The sequence below is a fragment of the Amia ocellicauda genome, chromosome 23 (assembly GCF_036373705.1).
Source record: "Amia ocellicauda isolate fAmiCal2 chromosome 23, fAmiCal2.hap1, whole genome shotgun sequence".
NCBI classification, from domain to species: Eukaryota; Metazoa; Chordata; class Actinopteri; order Amiiformes; family Amiidae; genus Amia; species Amia ocellicauda.
Genome location: NC_089872.1, coordinates 19270351 through 19288725, shown reverse-complemented (window position 1 = coordinate 19288725; position 18375 = coordinate 19270351). Strand labels below are relative to the sequence as shown.

General features: G+C 42.6%; 1 protein-coding gene across 3 annotated transcripts in view; it reads left to right on the top strand.

Annotated features, from left to right (window-relative positions):
* The window catches only part of qkib (QKI, KH domain containing, RNA binding b), a 118214-nt gene that overhangs the window by 75650 nt on the left and 24189 nt on the right, over positions 1-18375 (top strand). The gene's annotated exons all lie outside the window — the stretch shown is intronic.

Genomic DNA, 18375 nt, shown 5'->3' with positions numbered 1-18375 from the left:
GAAGACAGTACAAGCCAAGATGTGGAAGTAATTATCCGCCATTGCTAGGCTGAGGAAAACTTGGTGGCGTCCACGAAACACACGTGTGAATAACTGGCCCCACCTCTGTTATTCTGTTATTTTAATTTGTCAAATTGGCATTAGAAAATCTGAAGACTGAACAATACCGACGGGAAATAAACAGAGTGGGGGATTAGTTCAAGACAAATTAGCTTTCTTTTCTATAGAAGTGTCACCACAGCTGGCCTATGAAAAGTTCAGCCATTCCCATCTCTGAAACACGCTATATTTTATAGAAAAACAGCTGCAGAAATCTTCCTTGGGAAAATGAGCTTGGCAGTTGGAGCAATATTAGAATTACACAACTCTTAATACACAAGAATGTAGCACAACACAAGCATAATAAACGTGGGTATTAGAGAGCCCAACAGCCATAGTTATCATTGTGTTCCTTCCTCGTGGTTTATGGAGAAATGGCATGAATCCAGTGGAGGTATGTTTGACTTCACCGCAGTCTGTCAGCAGAGTCGGGTTCTGGTTCTGGAAGGCTGACATATCTTGGATGGTTCAGCTCCACAGCTTGTGGTTTGGCCGCCCTTTATCTTGTGTATTATGAAGACTTAACCTACGCCCCGCAAGCTGTAGCTTACGGTCTCTGTCCAAGAAAAAGAAGCTAAAAATACAGGCAAGCTGGTTAAATATGAAAGCATCTGATTCGGGTTCAGCTGATTTGTTTGTTGCAGTTAAAGGAATTTGAATCCGTTTCTTAGGGGGAAAGAGAAATGGTAATAAACCTCTCTGGCAATATCCCTGCTTCCTGTAATGTATTCTACGGTTGAAAATCATGTTGTTGGAAAGACAAAGTAGCTCTAGCCAGGTTTTTTCCGTCGCAAGGGCACATGAAATATGGCCCGTGTCACAAGTTACCGATTGAGTAGTGTGTCACCAACCCGTTAAATGACAGTGTTTAATCTTGCCCCCGAAAAAGAGGATTGTTTTCCCTGTTCAGCATGCTGCAGTCTGATGGTCTTTGTACAAAAGAGAGGCAATTTCTCCTCTCTAATCTAACCTTGGTCCCACCAAATTCATAATACGAACAGTAAATTAGACATAACTCTGCTTTTGAGAGCTGAGCCCATGAAATGCCGAAAATGGTTTGGAAAGTTATTATTGCTTACATTTAGACTAGACGTGTTTTATTGCTCAAATTTAATCGTGTATCCACTTATTTTTCTTTATTTGTTTTCTGTGGAATAAAGATGCTTAGGGTATACCCACATGTCGCATAAAAATGAAAGCTAACCCTCGTCTTTAAATATCTCTGGCCCTGCGCGTCTGTGATTCACATCCTGCTCTGTTAAAACATACCCACGGTTTAACTTTCACTACTCTGAGCTGTTTGAGTGATATAACGCATGTCTCGTTGACCCAGACGGCAGCGCATTTGGTCGGGAGAGGAAAGTGTAGGTTCTCATCAGCCCACAAAACAGCAACAGCCTCTCTTTACCAGTCAGGCGGCACCGAGCAGAATCCACTGGTCAGATGACTAGACGGATCTGTCAGGGCAGGGGATGGAAACTGCAGAGAGGTTAACTTGGGGCAGGTTGGCAAAACTCGTGGTTAAAACTGTTTTCTCTATTTTACCTTAATTAATCCAGTGATACATCAATAGTAATACATCAATCAGTGACATCATTAAATTAATCTGCTGGTTTGATGGGAAGTTGTGTTTTTGCCCACCTCTGCAGGAGAGAGTTCAATGCATAGGCACTTCTCTCGACCCCAGTTGCATTGTCATTAAGCATTCTGTCGGTCTACCATTAATCCATTGCAAATGTGTATTTATTTAAGCATTAGAACTTGTTTATGGTATACAAAAGGTAAAAAAAAATTACCATAGACATTCGCCGCTAATAACTTCCTGATTAAACGCAGCGCCGTATATAGATTTCCCCACCCGTAGTCCGTTAATAAGCATAATTATGATTAATTCCCTTGATTTATTTTGTCTAAATTACTGCAGAAAGACTCACACACACATGGTAACATGGTGTAGACTTCGAGCTTTAATTAAATCGCGTTTAAAAACTAAATAAATGCAACAGAGCAGTGTTCCAAAACAGTTGGCCTTTAAAACCAATTATCATTAATTGTGGCGACCGTTGGCCTCGTACACTGAGGGGGATGTCAGGAGTTTCAGTGCTGGGGGGGGAGGTTTCATAACCTCTGTAAAGAGAAGTCCTGACACTTGTAATTTAAAGCAGTCAATATCACAGCCTTTATTAGGTTATTGTACCTGACACCGCAGGGAGTAAAACGGATGGGGTCTGGATGTTATTCCAGTAGATTATGTGAGTGTGTGTTTTATAGACACTCGCTTGTGACCTTTTTTTTTATCCTCCTGTCAGCCGGGAGGCACGGAAGATTCCAGGTCACCCCCCGCCCCGTCTGCGGGGTAAAATTAGCACAATCACTACGCAGTTCTCAACACAATTCACTCCTCAGAGTTTGCTACTCCCCATTCACCTTGCTTGCCCACATTTTTTTCTCCCCACCAGCCTCTCTCTCTCTCTCTCTCTCTCTCTCCTTTTTGTTTTTTATTTCAGCACTGTATGTCAAGGGAACGGGACTGTAAAGATCGAGACCAGCCTTTTTTGCTGGTCTCTAATGCGCGTCACGGGGTTCAGGAGACCGCAAATGGGAAGTGAAAATGTAAAGGCAGGGCTGCAAGGAAAGAGGAAGTTAATGAGGAAGACCTGCATGATGTCATCTCGGCCTGCTATTAAAGCTCGCTTAGCTGCTGTCGAAATAGCAAATGGAAATGTTCTGAGTGACTGGAACCACATTTAGAAGCAAACCTATACATCTACGTTGTCATTTTCTGTGAGATTGGCTGACGTACCACTCTCTCGCGTCCTCTTAACAATACAAAATTATTTCAAAGGGTTTACCTACTTAATTCCAACCAACAATGGAAGTCGGAAAGCCTACCCAACAATCTGCATCTTGAAGAACTCGCTTGCTTAGTGAATCAACAGAAGATGGTTATTCATTTCCTGCTAATGTTTTATGTTCCAAACTGTATTCCTATGTGTTTTTACAGTGCGTTACAATAAGGGTGTTATTAGGTGTCTGTAGAGATATCTGTCAGCCTTTTCTGCTCATTCAAACCCCCGATTTAACCAGGGATGTGTGTGCATCTCGACATGTCTGTATACAGAAGAACCCCAATCATTTTAAAGTCAGTTGGCGAATTAATGCCAAGCAAACTACACAAACACAAAAACAAAACGTCTTCCAATCTGTTATCCTGCCTAATTAAGAAGCTGTGCGTAGTTAATGAAGATCTCAGTTCATCTTTAACGGGCCGTCCTATTAAACGATACATTGCAGAGCTTTTTTTCATCTTCTTGAACTTTTTGGGGGCTTCCAACTTCATGAGTAACAGTCATTCTGTCACGCTGTCTCACAGTGGAGTGTTCTGTCATAATCGACAATATGTACAGTTTCCACGCAATATTGCTCAAGTGCAAAAGCAAAAGTTCTTCATACTCAAATTATCGACCCGTTAACCCCACCTCCCCCCACACACACACATCTGCTCATTTATCACACAGAATTTCACTCCTTTTAGCAGCCGTCCTCTCCTCAGATGCGAACGGTTGAAATTAAAAGTGAAAAGCTGCCATGCATAGATACAGACTAATACAGAATGCGTGACCAGCATTGCTGCCTTAATTGATTTAATTACTGGTTATAAATTAATGTAGAACACAAGACAGTAAGGTCAGGCCACGCGAACCTGACTGGATTCTTAAGTCTGGATGTCAACGTTAAGCAAGTCATGAACGGTAATTAAACAACAGCAGATAATTATACGACTGTAGGTGAGGAGGGGAATATCAGAGCTTCCAAAAGTTCCAGAAGAGAAGTGCTTAATCATATAGCTTTCACTGTTTTCAGGCACGTACTACCTCTGTGATCTGGCCTGTTTGGACCATCGCTCATCGTTATGTATAGTGCTACGATCGAGGAAAGCATGTTTTCTGCCCCAAATGTTTGTATTTTCTTTTTCACTCATCGAAACTGTTTCTCCGCACTTTTAATGCCCCGAGTCAGCTGTTGCGAAGCCGTTTCACCAGTCCCTCACACATATATTGCTTATGAGAGAGAAACGGCTCACTGGAAACCACGAGGCACTTTCGCATCGTGAGCAGATGGGCGGCAAACTGTAAAACATGTATTTTTATTGTGTTCGTAACTTAAATAATTAACGCAAACCGCCCGAACTCGAGCACATTTTCCTCGAAACCAGAGGGAGTGTCGAAGCCTCCCGGGGGGCTGCCACGATGGCGGGACCCCGGGGATTCCTGCTTCCAGCCCGCCGGCGTCTGACTGACAGCCCTGCCCTTTCCTAACGATGGAAACCAGAGATGTGTTTGAATGTTTAATCTAGTTTAATGCAATGTGTACTTTGTGAGTTTACAGTTTTCATTCCCGGAGAAAAAATCATTACGGTTGTCGTGTTTGCCTCCGAGGCCTGTAACAGGTGAAGAAATTAGGATTTTTTTCCCTATTTGCGCAAAGATAGCGGCGACTGCACTGCCATTTTGAACTCCCCTAAGGTGCTTAATAATCCTCAGTGAAATTTACATACAGATTGAACGCATAAAGTGACATTTGAATTGCCTGTGTGTGGCTCGTCGTGTGCCGTGGGATGGGTGCATGTTAATGTTAGTTTTACTTCTACGAGGAGCACTTTCTGTGGGCAGTAACTCCCCTTTGTGTGGAGAAATGAATTGTGCGTCGTAGTGCGGAGATTTTTAACCAGGATATATTACACGTATGGATTGCAACAGGTGAAATATGAGAGGGAGCAACATGTGGGAATTGGATATAATGCTAAGGCCATTCTTTGGAAATGAAAAATGCACAGGCTTTGGGTAAAAATATTGTATTGCTAGATGAAAGTTATTTTTATTTCTAGATTTTTTGCAAAGGACAGAATACCTGTCTTCAGAAACCATTTCATCTTAGTTTATCCCTCAGATTCGCATTCCTCCAGATGTAAGCGTGTTTATCTTTCTCCGCCAGCATGATGCTCCTTTTGTAGAGGACCTGAATACATTGTGTTTTGCTCAGTCAATCCGAGTGGTTATAGAAAATAAATGAAAATACTTATTTTTGTTTGGTCCAAAGTCGCAGATCATTTTCCCCACGAACGAATGTGAAGCAACATTTCCAATAAACAATGAATACATTATAGAAAGATGATGGAGGCTCCGAGAATTCCTGAAAAGCTCAGCCTGCGTAGAAATCTGCCTAAATCTGCTCATAAGGAGGTTGAATCCATTTGTTTCCAAAAGGTTACCTGAAACTCGCCTGTGGCCTGAAAATCCTTTGTTCATTTGTATCCAGTCCAAAAGCATTAGAGGGATCCTGGCGGAAAAAGCATCTGCAGAAATCAATAGAGATTTATTTCAGGCATTTTTTTTATCCCGTATTCAAGAAGTAAGTGTCTTGGATTCTTTAAACGAACCTGAGTAAGTGGAGCCTCGAGCCGACCAAGGTGCATCTTGATAAAGTTACACAGCCTTTTCTCAGTGTTTTTTCTACCCCCACCCCGTCTATTCTTGGACTGCGCTTTTTCGAATTGCACGCAGTCGGTATCTACTTTTTCCGAAAGCACTCTTCGCCGATTTACTTTACTTGTGCTTTACCTCACTGTGCTTCTGTTCACTCTGCTGTTTACCGAGCTCTCAGTTACTTAATTAAACCCTTAATTTAACTAATTTTCCTTTTAATTATTTTAAACAGTAGGCCTTTTAAGTATAAAATTGTATCAGAAACTTATTAAGTTACCAACTTTTTATCAGTTACACAATTTAAAAAGTAAAATTTAAGCAAATTATTACTTCAATTAAGGGTTCAAATAAGCAATTAAGCTCCGATGGAACAAAAACCAGCAGGGTAGGGGGCCCTGCAAGGACCAGTGTTGGGAAGCTCTCTTTTTGTGGAGAGGTGCAACACATCCTGTACAGATGTCTGATGTTAGGTGATGGGTCAGATGAGTGTAGTTAATGGTCCCTCTGGCCAGTATGGTCTGATTTTCCAGCTGTGTCACCCCTCGTGCAGAATGGCTGCTGAATCTGTCTCCTTGGCCGGGCCAGTCTGTCACCACATTCTCCGCCAGCCTCCTGGGGAACAGGACACTGCTAACCGCTGAAGTGAGCTTTATTGACAGAATTGATTTTTGACACGGTATTTATTGCAAGCAATCTGGATCATTTATGGCCAGATTCAATTAAACCCTTAATGCTGTGAAGACTCTGCCCAGTCTCTCCTCCTCTCTCGGGGACCCGATCACTGAACGAGCTCCCGGGCGCACTTCGCAGTTACATACTAAGCCATGTTTATATCGCTTTTGAAGCTCCAGACGGAACTGCACAGAGAATAGAAAATAATGAAGTTATACTTGAAGTTATTAAGTCACTGTGACCGCATGCCTCACCAGGAGACGAGGGCTGTGTGATTGTATCAGAGCACGCTCTTCGCTGCAATTCAATGTTTTACTCGCCAAAATGACACGTTTATTTCTTCAGTTTTCAACGAGTGTTTTCACAGGATCACAAAAACAAAAATCTTTAAAAAAAAAAAAAAAAGTGGGGGGGGACAGAGGAAAAACAAACATCTGTATCTTCTGTATGACCTAAGCCAGTGGTTCCTAACTTAATTGAACCTTTAATTGAGCTAATCATTTCCTAAATCAGAGCCTTTTCATTATTTTAAACAGTAGGGGTTCTAAGTATAGAATTGTATAAAGAACCAACTTTTTTAAGTCAAGTCTAAGCAGATTTAAGGTTCAATTAAGTAATTGGGAGCTCGGTTGGAACAAAAACCAGGTTGGGAACCTGCTCTAGCCAAAAGTGCACCAACAAGATAGTCGGTACAGGTTGAGATTAAGTTTATATTATTGTGGATTTTTTATTCATTCATTTATTCATTTAATTCCACTGGAAGCCACAGATGCCGCGTCGTGGTCCACTTTAAAGAGGCGCCTCTCCGTGGTAGACAGGCCTGGTTGTCTAACCCCCCCCCCGTTGCTGGTCATGTGAGGAGCTCACGCTGTGTCACCACACGCTGGGATTCAAACCAGTCCAATTACACAGGAAGCAGATTGCAAAATGACACCATGTGAGGCTAAGTTTGGGCGAATTGCATGACCTTACAGATTAGTGTCTACCACAGGAAGAAGACCACAGAATTGCGGTGATTCTGCAGCACAAGCAGTTCGTATGTGTTTATTTTCTGTGCCGTCTGGGTAAAACACAGAGCACAAAGACCCCTTCAGATCGCATAGCCCCCCTTTCTGCTTCTGCTGTTCCATTCTCTAGAGGTGGTGTTTTTTGTCACATGTTTTTGTGTGTGTGTGTGTGTGTGTGTGTGTGTGTGTGAGATTATGAAATCATATCATGCAAGAAAGACAATATAAAATAATTCCTTTATTTGATCTCATAAAAGGTAATCTGATTTCGTGAACTTGTCTCGCCGGAAACCAAACTTGCATGTATATTTTAGATGAAATACTCCTTATAAATAATACAAATTAAAATCCTCTTCATATTAATCCCATTGTACATCAATGGTGTGATTTTCTGTCTCCTTGAAAGCCAAAGATCAGATGCCGTTCTCTCATTTAAATTGTGATTCTCAGTCATAAGTTTTAAAACATAACATTAAAGGATGCTGGCAGACATAATAAATTCCTGAGCTTTCACGATCCATTCATTTTTCAGTAGAAAGACAGCTATTGCGAATAAATTAGCTTGATGATTTGCAAGCTCAGATAACAAATAGTTCAAGCAGTGTAATTCATAATAGAGATATTTTGTAGCAGCGTTGAACCGGGCTGCCTCTGTCCCTGGAGACACGGGACAGAATTATATTACACAGTGCGGCCTGGATCAGCGCAGATCAGAGATAAATACCTGCCAGCCAGGCCCAGTTTGTGTTTACTGGCCATTGCCACCTATAAGTAAATAATAAATTAAATGAATTAACAACAGCAGGATTTTATTGTTCATCGGTACAGTTCCACCTGATTATACATGAGAAATTACTATATTATTGTTGTTGTTGTTATTGTATTGCTGCATAATAGACTGGAGGAACAAATGATCTCTCCAGAAACAGATTGTCAGGATGTGTTTAAATAATCCGGGTCCTGAAAACCGCGCTGAAATCAGTAAGTGTGACTCCAAACGTTTGATCCGTCACTCAATGCAAATAAAATAATCTCCTGGTCAGTCAGCACAAGGAAAAGCTCCAAGTGATCAGCCTTGTGTGATCTGATTCAACTCCATTTCCAAATGGCTTTTCTAGGGTTCATTATCCTGCTCTGTGAACTATCAAAAATACCAATTGCTGGGAACTTACATTTTAGCAAACGAAAGGGAAGCCGATATGAATACGCACTTAGTCGGCTCTAATGAGAATTCAGGAATTGTTTGACCAACGTTTCCCTTCTGCAGAGATTTACGATTCTAAATCCTGAGCCATAGCACGCCGGGAAGGAATTAATTCACTGGTAAATTATGTAATTAATATTTGTTAATTAATTTAACGTGACAAGTCTATTTTAAGACGCTATAGCCTGTGCTATAAATGGTTAGTTATAGTGTGTTTTCAAATTAATCTTGGAGATTAACGCTGCAATACTTTAGACCCTATTAATTGTTTTAAAAGCAGTTGGAGGGAGCCGAGGATCTTAACGCACACAGAGAGAGAGAGAGAAACTGTCTTTAGTACCTTGTAATCTAATGGCCTGATTCTGCCGCCTCTTCCCCAGCGGCTGGCTAATCATGAAAGCCGTCCCAAAGAATTCCCTGTTTCCGTTGGGGGCTCGGCAGCCGTATCTGGTATTAAATGGGACAGGACTTGTTCAGACACCTGACAGTTTGGAAAGTTTGGTGTTTTTTATGTGAAAGGTTAATGCTGGTTTATACATCAATCTGGCTTTAAGAAATCGAGTTGAAGACAATCTGTGTTTGTGTGTGTGCAATGCACATACAGATATGTTTTAGTGTTCATTTATATGTTTGCTTGGCTGTTTTCTTTTTTCTCTTTCTTTTTATTTTATTGTTTTGAGGAAGTGGAATTCCTGAGTGTGTCCGTTACTCATGAGAAAACTGTGTCACATGCCAGCCCCGTGTGTTCTGCGGCCGTCTGTCCTGCTACTCCGGACAGCCGTCAACCTTCTCACCCCACACACCCCCCACGGCCCGGCTCGTCAGCGCCGCCGCGTTCAACACCAGCGTCCTTCGCCCCGCTGGAGGGCTCTGTTTAATTAAACTCCTGTCTGTCAATCTGCCAGGTGCTGGCACCCCGCCTAGGGTCCCGCAAAATAGATGTAGTTTTAATCGCCAGCCCAAAGATAGACGCAAATTTAAATGGAACCCGACTGCAAATCTGTGATGTTTGCGTAGCCGTGCAAACAGACGGCCGGGCGCTGTGGCCCCTCGTACCCCTCCCCCAGTCCCGTCCCGTCCCATTGAAGAAATATCTGCCTTTGACGATTTTATTAAATGCTCTTAATCTCCAGGGAAGCCGAGGCTGTTTGTTCCCGCTCAGTTCCATCCACTCGCACCCCCCACACTTCCAACCCCCCTCGCCTTCCCTCCTTGTCCCCTCCTTTTATCTTTTTTTGTGCGTGCTAAATGTAACCGATTCAGCCAGGAGGATTCCAGCAGTCCTGTCAGCGCGGGGAGAGGTGCGCTCAAAGCCCAGGGCAGATACATCCCAGTTACCCTGACAACCTCCCTGCCGGGGACTCGTCTTGGTAATTGTAACGAGGCCGAGGCAGTCTCGTACAGCCGGCTGTCTCGCAATTTGTGTGAGATTAACTATTACTCTCTAAATCACAGCCCCCTCATACAGTATAACCTTTTTGTTTTTGACACATCTGCCTTTGTAGATGGCGGCAGTATGTTATTACGGCGGAGCGCCATTGTGGATCCCGTTGGTGTGGAGGAGTGACGATGGAGCACAGAACTGCACTTTCACCTCGGCTTTTTTATGCGTTCCGACACAAAGGGGAGGAATTTGGTCTTAACTCGGGGGGTTTGAATGGGACTCGGGGGACAGAGAAGCCACTGGTGTGTTTTTATACATGTGTTGAATGAGGTTCTTGCCAATACAAACTTGTGTTGAAGTTGATGTCTGTTTTTGAATATCAGTACGGTGGGTTTCTCTTCGGTAGCAGCACAGTTGTGTTATCCGTTGGCAATGATGTGATCCGAACTGTATCTAGTGTTTCTTCCAAGCTAAATGAGTTACCCGTGTGTCAGTTTCTAATATATCTTCATGGGGTTGTGAGCTGATAAGGGAGGCTGAGGTTATGTCTGACCATTTAAACAGGAAAAAGAGAGAGCGATCGTTTGAGTTCATCTGCTGGCTGCGAGGGAAGGTGTTGCGATCAAGGCGCTCATTAGTATGAGGGGTAATAACACCCTCGTCTGGGCGCGACCACCTGCCCCTCATCATCCGGTGATGGCGTCCGTTCTGGAGAAGTATAATTGCGATCTGCCGGGAGGAAGCCGTGTGAGGTAATTGCTTCCTTGGAGGAACTAAACATCATCAAACCGAGAAAAAGAAACGCCAGGGAATGTCGGCAACTCTTACAAGGAGACTCTTACCTGAGTTGATTCGGATGCTCGACTGTATGTATGCGTTTAAATTAATATGCAGTTCCTCTGGACGAAGGCCCTCCTGTTCGTTAAGGAATCTCACATTACAGCATTACTGTTTCACAATTCAAACACATCCCACTGATCCCACACGCCAGAGTCAGCAGGACTGTTTCCAACTTGGTTCAGTATAGATGCCTACAGAGTTATATTGATAAATATCCGCCGAGAATGGAGCTTGTCATTTCAGCTGCTAGTGATCCATCTCCAGGAGACCCTAATATGAGATATGGCCCAAACAAACAGGGTTAAATAAAGGCATGTAGCTATTTTAAACCTAAATGTGTGAGCTTATGGAACGGCTGTGTGGATTTAATGAATTCGGTAGGTGGTTAATATATTCGATATGTTCCTCAGTGTTACACACGCAGTTTTGCAAGCCAGTTGCACATTGTATTTTGGCTTCAAGCTATTAGAGACAATCACAAGAGAACTCGTACATGAGCAGCATTATCGAGCTGGAGGGGTCTGGCACCGTCAGCCAGAGGACTGAATCTGTGTCTCAGAGCCGATGCTTATTACATCAGGAGTTAGCGGCTCCGTTTATAAATGAAGACCTCAACCTGAAAACGAGTTATCTCAGCCGAGCTCTGAGGGCCGGCAGACAAGCTGAAGGAGAGGAGGTGGTTAGACACATCCGGACGTGTCCCAGTGTGATAATACAACAGTGCAGGTGTCTGGAGCTGCGAGTCTCCAGAGTGCGTCTCCAGCCGCCAGAAACAGCTGTGGATTTAAAAAGTGCACAACCTGCCGTTCTTCGAACCCCGTGTAAAGCTCGGGTATTTGTCAGACCCGTAGTCGTTTGGATGTCGCTTGCCGTGGCAGGTTATCAATGAACGTGTTAATGCGTGGGCCGGGCCTGTCAGGGTCCCTCTGATGCTAATGGAAACGGTGATGATTTGTCACGGATCTGCGTGCGAGGCTCACAGCCCATCTCGTCTCGTGTGTGCTCAAACAAATCTACACAATCCAGTGAACTCAGTCACAATGCAACCCTAATCTTGAGGGAAGCCTACGTTGACTTGGGACTGCAACCCAGACCAAAACCTAACCCCAATTTCCTCACTAATGTTTATTTTAGAGAGGACTTTTGATACATTACTTCAAATGATACTATTACATCTATTAATACAAGTATAACTGTTATTTAGCTTTCACCCTAAGTAATATTCTTTGTGTGATACTGAATTGTGGTGCCAAACTGAGACGACCTCAAAACTTTAATCATCTACTTGTAACCTCTGTAAAATGCTGATGATAATTGTGTTATGTATTGTAGCTAATTTGTTTTCAGTCTAGGAAAAGTATCTTGAAATGTTTTTCCCCATCTGTATTTGAATATCTGCAGAATGAGCCTACGGGTGCATTTTTACCCACTGGCTCTAAGGCTGAATCATTGAGGGGTATGTTTGTGTGCTGCATGCCAGGCAGAGGACTTCAACATTATGACACAGATTTGAATTAAAGACGAGCGGCTTTCCAATAAGTTCTGTAACTTCGGACACTCAGAAGAAACTTACCCTCCTAGCAAGGCTGAACATTAGATATATACGGCACGTTCCCTGCATTCAACGTGTTACAAATCACTGCTCTGTGCTCTTTTATGGAAACGACAACAATAATATAAATAAATCGCAGCACATGATAATAGAAAGTGACAAAATATTTTAAGATCTCTTGCCCTTCGAGCCACGGTCCCTTTGCAAGAGTTAGGTCGTTTTCTTCCATTTCTATGAATTTCCTGGGAGTGTTATAGTTATACCTCTATGTTATAATGAGGTTCCCTGGATTGAGCTCCTTTTGTAAAGCTACGATAAATAGGCCGTCTCTCTCGTATGGGAATGGATCGACGTGTCTTTCTGTCAGTCACAGCATTTTAATCTCAATGGAAATCTGCCTAGGACTTCAAGGGCAGTAATTAGCAGTTTCCCCGGCGTGTTAGGGTGGCATTTCACTGTCGGAGAAAGACGGGCAGTCTGGCTTTGCCGGTCCCCCGAACAGAATGAGTTTCCATGGTCTGTCTTTCTTCCTTCCTATTTCTTTCTTTCTATTTTCCGAGTAACAGAGACGGTGTTTTTCAGTGTAGGCAAATTGTTGGCCTCTAAATACACCCATAAATAGGGGTTTCATTGCTGAGAGGGATTATGTGTGAGGGTGCCGTGATCGCAATGAGCGGGCGGTGATCTGCGCCACGGTGCCGACGATCAACTTATTAAGGCTAAACTGTTTCAGCCGAATACAGTACAGTGAATGCATTCCCACCACCGAGAGACACTGCGTTTCAAATCCCTGGAGGAAACGGCGGAATCTGATTGTTTCAGGAGAAAATTGAATTTCCCTGTGCGAGATTGGATCCATTTTCAAGTAATGCCTTTAAAAAAATGGTTCAACACCGCGGTTTGGTTAAGCAAACATTAACCTCTCATCGATTTGCTAACTTTCTGCTCTTCATGTAATATTTATCGGGACACTTGTTGGCCGTTTCAGGGAGAAAGCGCTGGGGTCGGGAGAGAGCGGGGATTTCCTCCTCATCGTCGCAGTATGCTGAATTTCCCCCTCTTTATCTCTCTACTGTACTTGCACTCGATCTTTGCTGCTCAAATCCTCAGCGTCCTCGCTAACTGCAGTCTACTGTCTTCTGGGGGACTCGGGCTCTGACCCGCTGACCGTCTGTCAGCACTGATGCTGCCGAGACGTAAGAAGATGGACTCGGTGCTTTCACACAACGCCTAAAGAGATGAGCATCACTTATGCTTGTTTAACCTTCAGTCTTGCTCTGGAAGCTGGTGGAGACAATAGGAGCTGAAATGTGAGCATTTGGCAGGGGCTGAAGGAAGAAAACACCTGACAGATTTTGAGCTCTCCTGTTAGATCCCCTTATGAGAAGTCGGCGTCTCCCCCCGGGGGGACGTCTCTCAGGACGAGTGCATGTCGTCAATAAACACACTGGGACAGGGCCGACACTTGTGATTTGGCTGCCTCGGGCATCTGTTGATGGCAGATCCTGCACTGAGCGTGTTATTGACTTGCCAGTCATATCCAAGTTGATTACCATGCCTCCGATTTGTCTCCCTGTAATCCAGAGCGGAGATTAATCTAAACAACAATACTAATAACACCCTCTTTGTGTTAAAACATTGTATTCAGTTGTTTTAACTATCAAACATTCTTACTGTGCTTGTGTTTTTGTTTTTCCGTTTATTATTTTCTGCCAGACTGCTTCCAGTTCATTTAAATTTATTCCAGGTCTGTGCTTGAATACAGGAAATTTATAATCATGTTAAGCTGCTATTAACCTATTAAAATAAAAAAACTGACTTGTTTGAGTGCCTCCTATGACTGGTTTCAGCTGTGCTTGCCGTGCCTCGGCATCCTCTGGAAGAGCCGACTCCCCCTTCCTGCAGAGTGTGTACTGTAAAGGTCAGAGATTGCCTGTAGCCTTAAATCTTTTATGAATCCTTTGTATAAGCAAAAAAAAGAGGCTGAGTCAGTTACCAACATAAGTCCCACCTTCGGGGACGCGGTGTCCGTTTATAACATTAGAAAAGAAAAGGGAATGCTGTCATTAGGTGTCGGGGAAGATGACATCCTAAATCTCAGGCCCTGGAGGTGTCCTGGATTTAGCTACTTTTTTACCAAGAGTGATTTTTCTTCCTGGACAAAAGAGGGTGTTTAAACTCACCACTGCAGTGATAAACAGCTGCAAATGTGTTGTGTAAATTCCTGATGTCTTACGAACGATGCAGCCGGGAGCTGCTGGAACGCCTCGGGATCTTTTTCTGGACCTTGAAGTAACTCGGAAAAGGCGGGGAAGGCCGGGGTATTAAGTTTTCCTGGTTGAACAGTCTCACACTTTTCCCACAAGGATTGAGAGAATGTGAGCAGATCCGCCCCTGTCTCAGAGCGTAATTATAGAGGCCATTAGCGTTGTGTTTGGGGGAACAGGTGGCGCTATTGCATAGTAGAGGACCATTGGCAGTGATCTCTATGCCTATTGGCTAATGTGTGCTGTAACATAAACATTGTTAGTAATCTCTGCACCTATTGGCTGCATGACTTACATGGTTACAAGCAAAGTTCCTTTCACCTTTGGGTAGTATTCTCTTATCCAGATAACTATTTAAGGTGTATGTAACTGGTTTAGATTCGTGGCCTGGTTTTAAAGGGAGAAAGTCGAGGCATGATCTTTAACTGCTCTCCTACCGTAGACCATCCTCGCCTGTGCTAAACCAGATCAAGAACCACTGTCTGTGAATGTGACCGAGATGGCAATTTTTATCTGATGGGGGAAAGAGACGTCTTTCATCTTCTAATATCTGACTCCTCTCCAAAAAGAAATTGGGACCAGCCGGTCTTTGATTGCTCCATAATAAATTAAATACTGTGCCTTTAAAAATATAAATGTAAATGTCATGAATTAAGACGAGACATGGCTGCCTTTAATGTTCGTCTTCATAGGAGTTAAAAGGGTTTCTCCTCTGTACTTAACCTCCTGTGGCACAGTTGCACATCAGTAGTCTCCGGGCTTTTTTCCCCCTCAAAGGTTTCGCGAGGGTGTCTTTCAACAACATGCATTTGTGTGCTAATTCGATCTACTCGACAGTCCGCTCACCTCACAGTCAGACGCGCACAGAGAAAAGCCGGTCTTGACTTTGTGACAGATTTCTCTCAAGCGAACAGTCCTGACATCTGCTAGTTTTCAGCCTTTTTGAGTCTCACCTTATTAACTATTTTCCCCTCACTAATAGGAATCCCTTTAGGATATAAATGTATGCAGCTCTACTTGGTAGGAAATTAAACCGCCTCCAGCAATCCACCCATTGGGTATCTCTGTCCTTATGCACGGCTGGTAAACACCTTAAATATTTCAGCAGAAACATGGATCATATTTGTGTGACACTCAGAGCTCCTGTGACTGTAATGACACTAAACACTTCACTTGATGGCTGTGACACGTGCTTGACTTCTCGGTTTTCCCGCCGGAGGAAATCAAAGGTGGCCGAGGTTTAACGCCAGTGGTGTGTCAACAACTACAAGCAGAAGCGAAGCGGCCTCCTTCTGAACATTAGCATCACAACAGATTCAATCCAAGGATGGCTGATGCCGAATATATGACAGCAGCAAAGTACAGTAGATGTCAAACTCGTACACTTTCATTCGTTGTTTGGTTATGATTATTATTATTTTAATCAGCTAAACTGTCGAACTCATATTCCTGGTGTTCGTGATGTTTTCGTCTCTCAGATTGTGCTGTGTTTTATAAAGCGCAGGGCTCGAGGGAGAGCGCCACAGTTGAATGATGTAAGAGGAAATCGGAGTGCACAGGCACTAGGCAAGCTGGAGCACAAACCAGGTCTTACTCGTAAGTTATTTGGAATCACAGTGGGGGCTTTAGCAAATCAATCCCACCACGCAGGGAAAGTAAATGCAGAAAATTGAGAGGCAATGTTATGTTCATGTAAGTTGAGAGAAAGCAGTGATTATGTGTATTGGTCTTCTAAACAAAATACAACCCAAATATAGATAGATATGTCATAATAAATATAAATGTATATACAAGATATGTACATCTGGTCGGCTGCGGTGCCCAGAAGCGGTCTGTCTTTTAGTCGATTTTGTGTTTCAAGTGGAAGAGGTTGCAGTCTCTCTCGTTTTTATATTTGTATTTATATTTCTTAAATTATCAAATAGCATGTGATTATATTTTTCAATTGATCAATTATTTATTTCATTGTATAATATCGCCACCCTTACTGGATGATATTCTGTATTCATCTTCAATCTTCATGTGGTCTTGCTCGGATCATGTACTCTATCCAAATAGCAAGTATTAACTCATCACAAAATCATGACCTCGATTTACATTTAAATTATTTCTATTAATCAGATATGTGTATATGCATATGCACACACGCACACACGTGCACATAGGACTAACATACCATGAGCTGGGTTTAATAGTTTATGGTGCCCACCATTGGGATCCCGAGAGGAGTAATCCGGACAGAATTTATTTCACAGAGTCTTAGGATGTGGATTTTTCTAGGGTGCCATTAAGATTATCCCATGTGTGCTTGAAGAGGTACATACATGCCCTGACTCTTCCTCTGTCTTTATGTTGCACAGGCGGTGTCTGCGTGAATGTACTAATGTTTATTTAGTCACGTTTATTGATATTTGTTTCATATCATGATGTATAATAGACTTTGCATGTTTGTAGCCCAAAAATAATGTAAGGAAATCATTCTTATTGTTGTTGATACCTTTCTGAGGAAGTGTATTTGCACAATGGAAGACATATGTTGTATTTTCTGTGCACTTGGCGCCCCCACAGTGAGTGATGCATCCACCGGAGGACTAAAGGTATTTTGTTTAAATGCAATGCATGCTGGTGGAGCAAAGCAGCAAGTAATGGCATTGTGAGTTTAGCTGGTAATCAATCAAGGAAATGCAATGCATTAATGAACAAAATATGATTAGAACCACAATGATTTGTCTGCGTTTCCATCTGTTCGCTTCTCGACACAACAGACTCCCTCGCCTCGTGCACAGCCTGCCTTTCTGCTGTTGAACAGTGTTGGGAAAGAAGAAAAATACTGTTATTCTCTGTTTTGCCAGCAAACACTCCGAGTGGGAGAATTGCGCCCCAGGATTACGCCTGGATAAAGAATCTGATGCCTGGTGTTTCTGCAGTTCTGCTTTTGAAATATCCTGGCGGGGAGCATTTGCTTCCAAGAGTATAATTTACATTTGTCTTGAGATTTTGAAAATATTGCCTCACTCTTCCTTTTAATCCTGCTTAGAGCTGGCGTTAGAAAACAACCATGTTCGTTTTTTTTGTCTGTTTTTGTCTTCTGTTTCTTATTGGGAGGCTTTTCCTGCTTTCAGCTTCAACAATTAATGTATGTTTTCACACTCTAATGATGATTGGCCTATTATAATGAAGTAAGAGGTATTAAATCCATTGCATTCTGAATATTTAAAGCAGGAGTCTTTGAACTGAACTTTTTTTTTCTCTGTTGCAGCTTAGTTACACTTCTTGTTATTACAATTTCACAGAAGTAGGACATGTATAACTATTGAAAACAGTTTCTTCCCTCTTAGATTTGTATGGAAGTTATAGGATTCTAATACTGCTTCAAAATGCAAACAAAACCCATCAGATGCTCTTCCATTTTAGCCAGTATTAATATGTGGTTAAATCCTTACAACTTAAAGCCTTTGAAATCATTTATAAGCAAGGCTTGCGAAGTAGAATGACTGAACACAATGTGTAGAGAAAACCATGATGGAAACAGGGAATGCATTTGTTTATTTTTAGCTGAAAAGTTAATCAGGAATTATTGTATAGATAGAACACATATAGGTAACAAATGTTACCCAGAGTCTGAGAGCAGGAAAGGTCAATCTGTCACCGAAGGCGGACACAAGCTGCTCTCTTCACCTGACATCAGCTGAGCGTTTTGTTTTGTAATCGTGGATACTGTCCAGAGCACACCGGGGAACATGTTGCTTCAGTTCATTTAGAGATTGTAAATTTAGAGAGGGCGTTCTCCGTGTCTGGAAGGTAAATATCACATGGACTGTCAGTTTTCTATAGTTATTCTCACACCGATGGAGAATAGATTAT